This window comes from Stomoxys calcitrans, chromosome 3, assembly GCF_963082655.1.
Source record: "Stomoxys calcitrans chromosome 3, idStoCalc2.1, whole genome shotgun sequence".
In the NCBI taxonomy this organism is placed as follows: domain Eukaryota; kingdom Metazoa; phylum Arthropoda; class Insecta; order Diptera; family Muscidae; genus Stomoxys; species Stomoxys calcitrans.
The window spans coordinates 187,770,547-187,782,937 of record NC_081554.1 but is presented as its reverse complement, the minus strand read 5'-3'; the positions used below and the strand labels follow the sequence as shown (position 1 = coordinate 187,782,937).

At 31.9% G+C, this 12,391-nt stretch overlaps 1 long non-coding RNA gene across 1 annotated transcript in view; it reads left to right on the top strand.

Annotated features, from left to right (window-relative positions):
• The window catches only part of LOC106081377 (uncharacterized), a 76,996-nt gene that overhangs the window by 16,883 nt on the left and 47,722 nt on the right, over positions 1–12,391 (top strand). Inside the window, exon 2 of the long non-coding RNA XR_001220354.2 lies at positions 8,851–8,878. This is a non-coding gene — a long non-coding RNA (uncharacterized LOC106081377). The remainder of the gene's footprint in view (positions 1–8,850; positions 8,879–12,391) is intronic.

Here is a 12,391-nt window from a genome sequence, read left to right as displayed (position 1 = left end):
TGTCAACTCCTCGATTTCCTTAGCCTTCTTGTTAAACAATAAAATGCTTGTTTACATGTCTTATGCAGATATCATTCTGAAATCTGTCTTGCATGCATGAATTCATGACGGATTAAGAATCTAAGAGTATATTTTTATTATATCTCTGTTGCTTGAATGCTTGGCTAATTATGAAGATTTTAAACAGTAACATATTGGATAATGTGATCCATGGTGGCGTATACGTTTTAGGTGAATTTAAAATATAATGTAAATCATACGCCACAAGGGCTGATGAAAAATAACAAAAATAAAATAAAATAAAGCAAAATAAAACAAAATAAAATAAAGTAAAATAAAATAAAATAAAATAAAATAAAATAAAATAAAATAAATAAAATAAAATAAAATAAAATAAAATAAAATAAAATAAAATAAAATAAAATAAAATAAAATAAAATAAAGTAAAATAAAATAAAATAAAATAAAATAAAATAAAATAAAAAAAAATTAAATAAAATAAAATAAAATAAAATAGAATAAAACAAAATAAAATAAAATAAAATAAAATAAAATAAAATAAAATAAAATAAAATAAGATAAAATAAAATAAGATAAAATAAAATAAAATAAAATAAAATAAAATAAAATAAAATAAAATAAAATAAAATAAAATAAAATAAAATAAAATAAAATAAAATAAAATAAAATAAAATAAAATAAAATAAAATAAAATAAAATAAAATAAAATAAAATAAAATAAAATAAAAAAATAAAATAAAATAAAAAAAAAATAAAATAAAATTTTTAGGCAAACAAAGAATATTGAATAAGAACTTTTATGCTATTGGAGCTATATCAAGTTATAGTCCGATTCAGACCATAAATGAATGCCGAACATTGTAGAAGTCATTGTGTAATATTTCAGTTCATTCGGATAAGAATTGCGCCTTGTGGGGGCTCAAGGAGCAAAATCGGTAGATCGGTTTATATGGGAGCTGTATCAAGCTATTGATCAATTCCGACCATATAAGATAGGTAAGTTGAAGGTCATGAGAGAAGATGAGAATTGAGCCTCTAGTGTTTATATGACAGCCAAAATCGGTTTATATGAGAGCTATACCAGATTATGAACCGATTTGAATCATACTTAGAACAGTTGTTGAAAATGAAACCAAAACACTACAAGCAAAATTTCAGTCAAATCGGAGTAGAATTTCGCCTTCTACAGGCTCAAGAAGTCAAGATCCAAGATCGGTTTATATGAGAGCTATACCAGATTATGAACCGATTTGAAGCATACTTAGCACAGTTGTTGGAAGTGACATCGAAACACTACGTTCAAAATTTCAGTCAAATCGGAAGAGAATTGCGCCCTCTAGAGGCTCAAGAAGTCAAGACCTAACATCGGTTTATATGGCAGCTATATCTAAACATGGACCGATTCGGCCTATTTACAATCCCAACCGACCTACACTAATAAAAAGTATTTGTCCAAAATTTCAAGCGGCTAGCTTTACTCCTTCGAAAGTTAGAGTGCTTTCGACAGACAGACGGACATGGCTAAATCGACTTAAAATGACATGACGATCAAGAATATATACTTTATGGAGTCTCAGACGCATATTTCGAGATGTTACAAACAGAATGACGAAATTAGTATATATCCTATGGTGGAGGGTATACACATATTTTTTTTAACAACCATTAAAAATTCTTCTTTTAACAAATATTTTCATGAAGATAATTTCCTCCCCTATACTCCTATACCATGAATATTCTCCCCTTTAAAAATATTTTATTTTCCACTATAGCATTTCACAATCTATTTATCAAAATATAAGATACTTCAATTAAAAAATTACCATGCACTTAGTTTATATACTAGAGGGTCATAATTTAAATATAAATGAAGTAAATAGCGGGTATATTTATTATTTGTTATTTGCATTTCATCAAATGGAATGTTGCACCATTAGTGGCAATATTTATTTATCCAATCAAGGTTTGCATATATTTTACCCGGGCATTTCAATGTTTTCCCATTTGCAAGCAAATTAGTGGAAATTGATATTGAATAATAGAATTCCCAAGGGACAAATCTTAGCTAAAGTAAAAAACCAAAAACAAAAGAATCCAAAAGTTTGTTTAAACTGTTAACAGTAAAATACAGGTCATTCATTCATTTCTTAGTATCAGAAAAGGCTCTTAACAGATTTAAAAATTTCCTAGAATTATTTTGCTGTAATCGTTTTTTTTCGAAACCAACATGAGCAAAAGCTATTTAAACTGAAGAATAGTATGTTTAGAGTAGAAACTTTCTTAGAATGAGAAAAGTCTGTGAAAAAAATTTTAAAAATTTCCTAGTACTATTACTTTTAACATAATTAACACTAGCAACAATGGCCTATGTGGGTGCCAAGACATAACTCATACTCTGGGAATCTTAAACTTAGTTATTATATGGTTAGGTTAGGAAGGACATCTACAAACTGTGTTGGCTGTACTTCCCATATATTATGAAAGACTTCCGCCAAGTATGTTGGTTTTTCTTCTTACTGTACAATGACTCTTAAACATAATATAAGACTTGTTTATTCAAAAATGAAGAGAATAAAAGCGAATTGTTAACAAAAAACCACCAGGTCTTATGATTAATATTAATTTTCTGGACACACAGTGTCGTATAAGTTACCCTGATATGAAACTAAGAAATTGCTCATACGTCACATGTTTTTAACACTCAATACAACTACAGGGAAAAATTATTGTAGGAATATTAGAAAGAAAGCATACCAAAATGTTGTTTACACCAGAGTAGTTGTAAATATGTGAAAATGCTTCAAGCAAAACGTTGTTAAAATTGCTTACCATAAAAACTTTTTTTTTAATTGTTGACTATAATCCTTTGGCATTGTGATAAACTATAAAATATTTTAATTAATGCAACTCATACTTCAAAAATTTTAACTTAAATGTTAAAAAATCATTTAACCCATTTAAAGCACTTACTCATAGCAAACATTTGTTATGCACACACACACATACACACATATTGTGTTTGTACAAGAAAACCTTTTGAATTTTTTATTTGCATTTGAAAACATTTAATAGCATTTAATTTGAATTGCCTCATATCACTTGTAATCGCATGAGATACATACTGACATATGAGATAAATAAATAAATATAATTAATAAGCTGGCATTAAATATTAACATAACTCATATGACCCAATTTACTAAGAAAGTTTTAGTACTCATACGCCATGCTGTATCAACTTTGTAATTTAGTTTATATGTCGTTGTGAGCTTGGAGTCCACCGTGGTGCAGATATTAGCATGTCCGACTATCAAATTTAGTAATAGTAGTATGAGCTTACAGCACAAACAAGTTCTTTGAATGACTTTTTCAAATAGAACAAGTAAAAGCGTGCTAAGTTCGTCCGGGCCGAATCTTATATACCCTCCATCAAGGATCGCATTTGTCGAGTTCTTTTACCGGCATCTCTTCTTAGGCAAAAAAAAAGGATATAAGAAAAGACATTTGACACAGTTGTTGAAAGTAAGAATAAAATATGTCTTGCAAAATTTCCGCTAAATCGGATAGGAATTGCGCCCTCTAGAAGCTCAAGAAGTCAAGTCCCCAAATCTGTTTATATGACAACAATATCAGGTTATGAACTGATTTGAACCATACTTGGCACAGAAGTTGGATATCATAACAAAATACTTCGTGCAAAATTTCATTCCAATCGGATAAGAATTGCGCACTCTAGAGGCTCAAGAAGTCAAGACCCAAGATCGGTTTATATGACAGCTATATCAGATGTTTAAATCATAACAAAACCCCTGATGCAAAATTTCAACCAAATGGGATGAGAATTGTACAATGTACAATGTCTTCTCGCGTGACCCTCAACATACGTGTCCAATATGGCCTGAATCGATCTATAACTTGTTACAGCTACCATATAAACCGATCTCCTGATTTGGCTTCTTGAGCCCCTACAAGGCGCAATTCTTATCGGAATGAACTGAAATATTACACAATGGCTTCTACAATGTTCAGCATTCAATTCATTAATGGTCCGAATAGGACTATAACTTGATACTGCTCCAATAGCATAACAGTTCTTACTCATTATTCTTTGTTTGCCTAAAAAGAGATACCGCGCAAAGAACTCGACAAATGCGATCCATGGTGGAGGGTATATAAGATTCGGTCAGGCCGAACTTGTTTTGACTATTGTGTTGCCCAATAAGTAATTGCGGATTTTTCATATAGTCGGCGTTGACAAATTTTTTCACACTTGTGACTCTGTAATTGCATTCTTTCTTCTGTCAGTTATCAGCTGTTACTTTTAGCTTGCTTTAGAAAAAAGTGTAAAAAAAGTATATTTGAATAAAGTTCATTCTAAGTTTTATCAAAAATGCATTTACTTTCTTTTAAAAAATCCGCAATTACTTTTTGGGCAACCCAAAAGTTTCCTTCATCTACTTTAAACTAAACCAAATTTCATAAGGAAATCTCTTTCCTAACTCGAGCTGGAACTTTTCTAAGACAGCTCTATTTCCGTTCTTTTTTTTCTACCTCCTTTCTTCCTCCATCCTTAATGGGTTCATTCATTGCCATACTTCTACGATTGCTGTGTCTGACTTTTTACTCTTAATTTTAAATGTCATATTAGAATTCTACTTATTAACAAACAGTGAATGCTGTTCGATTCATGTTTTAGCTAAATGATAGGAGTGACCTATTCTGAGCGTCACTTGTGTGAGGAGACGTTTTACTCGTTTTTAGATTTCCTGCCATATCGCACCTTTTTTTAAATTAAAAATATTTTCCTATTTTTTATTGCTTTCTTATTCAAACAATATCCCTTAGTTATTTTTATCTCAATCAGACAATTTTCAAATCAATACAAAAAAGAAAAATCCTTAACACTTCAAAAAATTATCTAAAAGACAAATATAAACACAAGCACCACTTGCACAAACCTCTCTTTCTCCTGTTTGCTTATTCGCCCCAGACTTTGCACAAAAAAAACCATCTAAGCCCCTTAATTATATAAATTGCCATAATAAAAACTCATGGAAATTTATTAAATTTACATCTAGAGACACTTGTCGTAGAAGAGAGCACAAAAAAGAAATCCCTTATTTGCTTACACTTGTAGAGCGCGGAGGTGATGGAGAATAGGAGCCAAATAGCGTGTCATGATTTACTTGTAAAAACATAATCCAGCCAGAAGATATTCTGCGATTTCGTTTTGTAATTTCTCCCCCGCTCTTGTTAGGGCAAGGAAGCTTACAAATGCTTATGTATGACTGTTGAAGTGATAATGACACTTGGAAGAAGGACATGAATGAATGACGGAATGAATCTGTGAGCGAATGAATGAAGGAATGTTCATTGATGCCAGGCAATCATATCATTTACAATTATATATTAATTCTTGTTATGGTAATGTGCCAAAATAGAAAAAGATGAGATATGTATAAAAAAAATTATGTTGTTTAACATGTTTTGCATGACAAGGGACCTTGGAAATAAGGTGTTAAATAAATAAAAGCAAATAAATCTATAAGAGTGAAAGGAATTATGGAAAAGAAAATGTACAACTGAGACTTATGAACTTCATGTGTCTGTCATTTGTAACAGACAAATTAATGATTTAGAAAATAAAATGCCAATAATGTATTGCCTATTAAGGCATATGTTATAAGGTATGTTGTACTTTTGCATATTTATGGTGCAAATTCTTGATATTTAGTTGTCATCACTTTATTACAACATTTCAATGTGCAAAATAATTGATTTTATTATTTTTTTGTACAATAGGGCGTATACGTATTTTAAATACCAATTTAACACGGTGCCATAGAGCGTATGATTACTTTTAATGTGTCTCATGATGCGTTGCCATTGAGAAAATTTCAAAAAATGACAAAACAAGCGATTTAAAACAAGTAAAAAACTGCTAAATTCGGTCGGGCCGAATCTTGGGAAAGCATTACCAGGAATTCTGCTAAAAACATACCTCAAATAAATTCAGTTCAAGGCCATAATTTTACTCTTAGTAGCAAATTTCTACCCAATCAGGCAGGATAACCCAGAGATCGGTTAATATGGGAGCTAAATCATGTTAAAGACCGATTTGTAATAGTTGTTGGAAGTCGAAAAAAGACATTACTTTCAAACTTTTAGTCAAAATTGGGGTTCCATACGTAAAATCGAGAGATCGGTTAACATAGGAGCTATATCAGATTATAGACCGCTTTGAACAGTTCTTGGCATAGTTGCTGAAAGTCATAACAGAACGCTACATGGTGAGAGTAAGGTCTTGGCTCTGGATATCTCCAAAGCATTTGATAGGGTCTGGCACGGTGCAAATTGCAAATTTTGCCCATGAACATTCCATTTAGGAACAGGAGCAAACCTCTCACATACCAATGAGTGCAGTCCGATTCAAATTTAAGCTCAATGATAAGGGTCCTCCTTTTTATAGCCGAGTCCGAACGGCGTGTCGCAGTGCGACACCTCTTTGAATAGCAGTTTTACATGGCATAGTACCTTACAAATGTTGTCAGCATTAGGAGGGGAAAACCACCACTGAATTTTTTTTTCTGATGGTCTCGCCAGGATTCGAACCCAGGCGTTCAGCGTCATAGGCGGACATGCCACTTCCGAGTGGGGTAGAATGAACAGAGTAGACTTTAACGCACAGAAGACGCAGTGCTGTTTCTTGTCTCACAAGCGATTCACTGATCCACTTCAATCAATATAGAAATTGAATAGTCAGATGATCTTGATGTTCTGGGCATGAAGATACAATGTGATGTCCGTTGGTCAAAACACGTATTCGAAGTGTCGAAAGGAGCATTCAAGTGTTTGGGCTTTCTTAAGCGGTGCAAGAAATATTTCACTTCTTTTGATCTTTTCAATATCTATACTACCTACCTATCAGGCCGAGGATGGAATATAACTCTCATATATGGGCAGGAGCAACAAAATCATCCTTGGAGCTACTTGACCGGATTCAACGGACAACGATGGTGTTGATTGGGAACAGTAGGGTATCCAACTCGATTGCCTTTCTTGAACATCGTCGGAATGTGGGTAGCTTTGTATTGCTCTATCGTTATTGTCATGACGCGTGTTCCAGGGATATTTGTCTTCTTATCCCTGACGTTAGGATGTTAACCAGGAATACAAGACTTGCCAGGAACTCACACCCGTTTGTAATTGATTGGCCAGTTGACCGAACCATGTACTACCAAGAAAATTCATTTTTCGCCCGAACTATTCGTATGTGGAATCGACTTCCTGCTAATGTCTTTCCCAGCGACATTGACGTTCAGAAATTTAAGACTTATATCAATAAACACTACTACATCTTTCCCCCCCTCCAACCTTTAACTCTCCTAATTGCCAACGCAATGCACTGCATATATAGGGGATATCCACTGCGTGTTGGTTACGTGAAAAAAAAATCTAAGACGATCTAGCCATGTCCGTCCGTCTGTCCGTCTGTCTGTCTGTTGAAATCATGCTGCAGTCTTTAAAAATGGAGATATTGAGCTGAAACTTTACACAGATTCTTTTTTTTTGTCCATAAGGAGGTTAAATTCGAAAATGAGCTATATCGGACTATATCTTGATATTGCCCCATATAGACCGATCCGCCGATTTAGGATCTTAGGCCCATAAAGCCACATAAATAATCCGATTTTGCTAAAATTTGGGACAGCGGCTTGTGTTAGACCAGTCGACATCCCACTTCAATTTAGACCCGATCGGTCTAGATTTGGATATAGCTGCCATATAGACCGATCTCTAGTTTTAAGGTTTTGGGCCCATAAAAAGCGCATTTATTATCCGATTTTGCTGAAATTTAGGACAGTGAGTTGTATTAGGCCAGTCGACATCCCTCTTCAATTTGGCCCAATCGGCCCAGATTTGGCTATAGCTGCCATATAGACCGATTTCTCGATTTAAGGTTTTGGGTCCATAGAAGGCGCATTTATTGTCCGATTTCGCCGAAATTTGGGACAGTGAGTTGCATTAGGCTCTTCTACAACTTTCTGCAATTTGGCCCAGATCGATCCAGATTTGAATATAGCTGTCACATAGACCGATCGCTCGATTTAAGGATTGGGACCCATAAAAGGGGCATTTATTATCTGATTTCGCCGAAATTGGGAACGTGAGTTGTGTTAGGCCCATCAACATCTTTCTGAGATATGGCTCAGGCTACCAAAAATCATGGCTACCAAAAAGACCAACAGTTTGTTTAAAAAATTTGAACAATGACTTGTACTTATTAGACCATTCAATGTCCATGCCAAATTTGGTCCAAATCGCTATAGCTGTTATGGGGGCATAAATTATAAATTATTTTATATTTTTATTTTTTATTTTATTTTATTTTATTTTGCTTTTATTTTATTTTATTCTATTTTATTTTGCTTTGTTTTGTTTTATTTTTTTTTTATTTTATTTTATTTTATTTTATTTTATTTTATTTTTTTTATGTTATTTTATTTTTTTATTTTATTTTTTTTTATTTTATTTTTTTATTTTATTTTATTGTTTTTTGCTTTTATTTTATTCTATTTTATTTTATTTAATTTTATTTTATTTCATTCCAGCCCTTGTGGCGTATGACTTACATTACATTTTAAATTCACCGAAAACGTATACGCCACCATGGGTCAGATTATTTAATATGTAACTGTCCATGTCCATATGTCCATAACTAGCCGACATTCAAGCAGCAAAGATTAAATAAAAATATATTTTATTTAATTTTACATAATTTAATTTTCCAATTAACTTTTATTAAATATTTTCTATTTTTCTTTCCAGTTACATTTCTAACCCCGACAAGACCAAGGTATGTATTTTTAATTTGTAAAAATTTTCAAAAATTATTTTTAACATCTCAAATATATCTGTAATGTAATTGATTTGGGTACTCTTCTATAACTTTTTTAATGTTAACCAAATATTTAAACAAAAAATGTTCGCTTTGCAAATGACTTCAAAATATTTAGAAACCAAAACAGATTTTATATATTTCTAATATACTTTTGTTTTTGTAAAAAATAAAAGCACATCTCCCCATTTATCCGCAATGTTGAATGTTGATCAATATTCAACAGAACAAATATTTGTGTGTTGTGAGCACACAACACTTCATGGAGCGCACATGCATAAATAGTAAAAGCAAACTAAAGTACATACGCACTCACACATTCCCGACCAGATATTCATGTAAATTGGATAAGCATACATATGCAAGCATACTCAAACTGTGGTGCTATGTGAGTGCTTCTGCATGTATTACAAATTGAAGTTATCAAATTTGTAAACAAATGTTTTATAGACATAACATTTGCCAAAAACATTTTCAACACTCATACTCAAACACACACACACACACACACAATACACAAGCCCACACATCATCCAGAAACCAAAGTGGTAATGGCTATAGGGGAGAGAGCAAGAGTCACAGAGTTGGAGAGAGTGTGAAGAAGCTGTAAAATGCATTTTACTTATAAAAACAAACGCAATTTGAACATACAATTAACTTTTACCTGAGCTTATGGCAACTCATAAGGGCATAAAATATGAGAGTGAGAAAAATGGATGGATATTTTCGGAATATGAAAAAAGAATTTGAAATTTATTTTAGTCGCAAAAAAAATTTTTTTTGGGAAAATATACTATTTGACGAAATTTAAAAACCAAAAATATTAAAAAAAAATTAACAAAATTGTATAGACAAATTTGTCTATAAAAATTAAATTTTCTGTAAAAATGAAATTAAAAAAATGCATAAACATTTGACATTTTTAATAAATAAAATTTTTTACAAAATTTTTTATAAAAATAAAAATTTGACTACATTTTCACAGTTTTGATAACATTTTTTAAATAAAATTTTGAAAAAATTTTCCATCGAAATAAAATTTTTAAAAATTCTTCTTTAAAAATAAAATTTTCTTTAAAAATAAAATTTTGAAAAAATTTTGACAAAAATTTCTATAAAATCAAAATTTTCCATAAAAATAAAATTTTGACAAAAATTTCTATAAAAATAAAATTTTGATTTTTTAAATAAAATTAAAAAAAAAAATTTCCATCAAAATGAAATTTTGGAAAAATTTTCTTTAAAAATAAAGTTTTTACAAATTTTACTTGGAAATTAAAATTTTGACAAAAATTTCTATAAAATCAGAATTTTGATAAAATTTTCCATAAAGTAAAATTTTGACAAAAATTTTTATAAAAGTAAAATTTTGATAAAATTTTTGTAAAAGTAAAATTTTGATAAAATTTTCAATAACTGTAAAATTTAAACAAAATGTTCCCTAAACGTAAAATTTTGACAAAATTTGACAAAATTTAAAATTTAAATTTTTTCAAAATATTAAAATTTTGACAAGATTTTCTGTAAAATTAAAATTTTGACAAAATTTTCTAATATTTAAAATTTTGTCGAAATAAAATTTATTTTGTATATTAAAATAAATTTTTGACACAATTTTCTACAGAAACAAAGTTCTGACAAAATTCTCTATAAAAACAAAATTTTGACAAAATTTTCTATAAAAAAAATTTTGAAAATTTTTTTAAAAAATTTTATCCATATTTTCTTTAAAATTAAATTTTGATATCTTCGTTCCGTATAGACTCAAAATCGGCTTAAAATTTTCACAGATTGTATAGGTTGCTCTGAAAGGAAACATAGGCTATATAGTTTTTTAACATCGGAAGGGGGGCGGACCCTCCTCCTTACTCCAAAAGTACCACCCAAAAATAAATGTATACCGATCGGGACAATATGGGATTCAAATGAAACTTTTTATTAAAAATTGGGTCCAAGTAACTGGGGGGGCCCCCCCAATCCCAAAACTTCCTAAACTAGGTTTATTGAACTAGCATGGCAATATCGGACTCAAATGAATGGTATTCGGGAGTAGATTGCGAATATGGGCTGGAGGGAGGAACAGGCTTTATAATTTGTTGATATCGGAAGGGACCGATAATGACAATACGGGTCACAAATAAAAGGTATTGAAGAGTAGAATTCGAATATGGTGTTAAAGATTGGGTCCTAGTACCCAGGAAGTCGCCCTTACCCCAAAACTCGTCTAAGCAGACAAAGTGAACGTCCATATCAATATGGGGCACAATGAAAGCTATTTGGGAGTAGATTACGAATCTGGCATGCAAAGTCAGATTGAAGTATAGCGGGTCACACCAACCCCCCAAAAACGCCGCAAATGGGCATATTACCCATCATGAATATATGGGACTCGGTTTGTTTGTTTCGTTTCGTCGAATTAAAAACGGCTGAACTGATTTTTCTCATAGATTATGTAGGTTGGCCTGGAAGGAAACATAGGCTATATAATTTTTTGATATCGGATGGGGGCGGACCCTTCCCTATACCCCACGAACACCACCCAAAATCAAAAGTTGGCCGATAGGCACAATATGGATATCAAATGAAAGGTATTAGAGACTAGAAAACATATATCGTATAAAAATTTTGAGTCCAAGTACCAAACGGGCTGCCACAACCCCATAACTCCTCTAAACAGATATATTCAACGTTCATGTCAATATGGGATTCAAAAAAAAAGTATTTGGCAGTGGAATTAAATATGGCATACAAAATAGGCCAAAGTATTGGGACCCATGTCTATATAGGACTCAAATTAAAGGTATTTGGGAGTTGATTACGAATATGACATTAAAATTTGCGTTTAGGTCTGGGTGGCGTTTTTTCTCCTAAAAATGCCAAATTTTAGAGACAAACACTAAACAGAACTTTATTTCCGACTATGGCATTATGGAGCTCAAATCAACGGTATTTCGGAGTAAAGAACGAATTTGATATTTATTTTTAGGGCAAAGTTCCGGTGGGCGCCCCAGCCTCAAAACACCCTCCAAACGGTTCAAATGTAATAAGGGCCTAAATGAAATTTTGGGCCTAAAATTAAAGGGATTTGGGAGTGGAGCACGAATTTGATATCCATATTTGATTCGAAATGTCTGAGGTACCATTCCTCCCTTAAAAGCACTTCTCATTACCCTAATTTAAAATGCGATATCGTTTGAAGTTTTTTTGCACTCTCACAGTCAAAACCAAACATTTGGTTTTGGGTGCCTCGGGAACCGCCCAAAACCCGCCAAATGGATATGTAGACCAATTACGACAATAAAGAGCTCAAACGAAAGGTGCTTGAGAGGAAAAAACGAATTTGATATCCAATTGAAGAAACACGTGTTTGGGGAGCCGTCCAGCCCCGAAGTACCTGCTTATTGATTGATTTTCGGTAAATCGGGACAAAAACCCTGGGGTCCACCCCACCCTCAAACTGCACTTATTTAC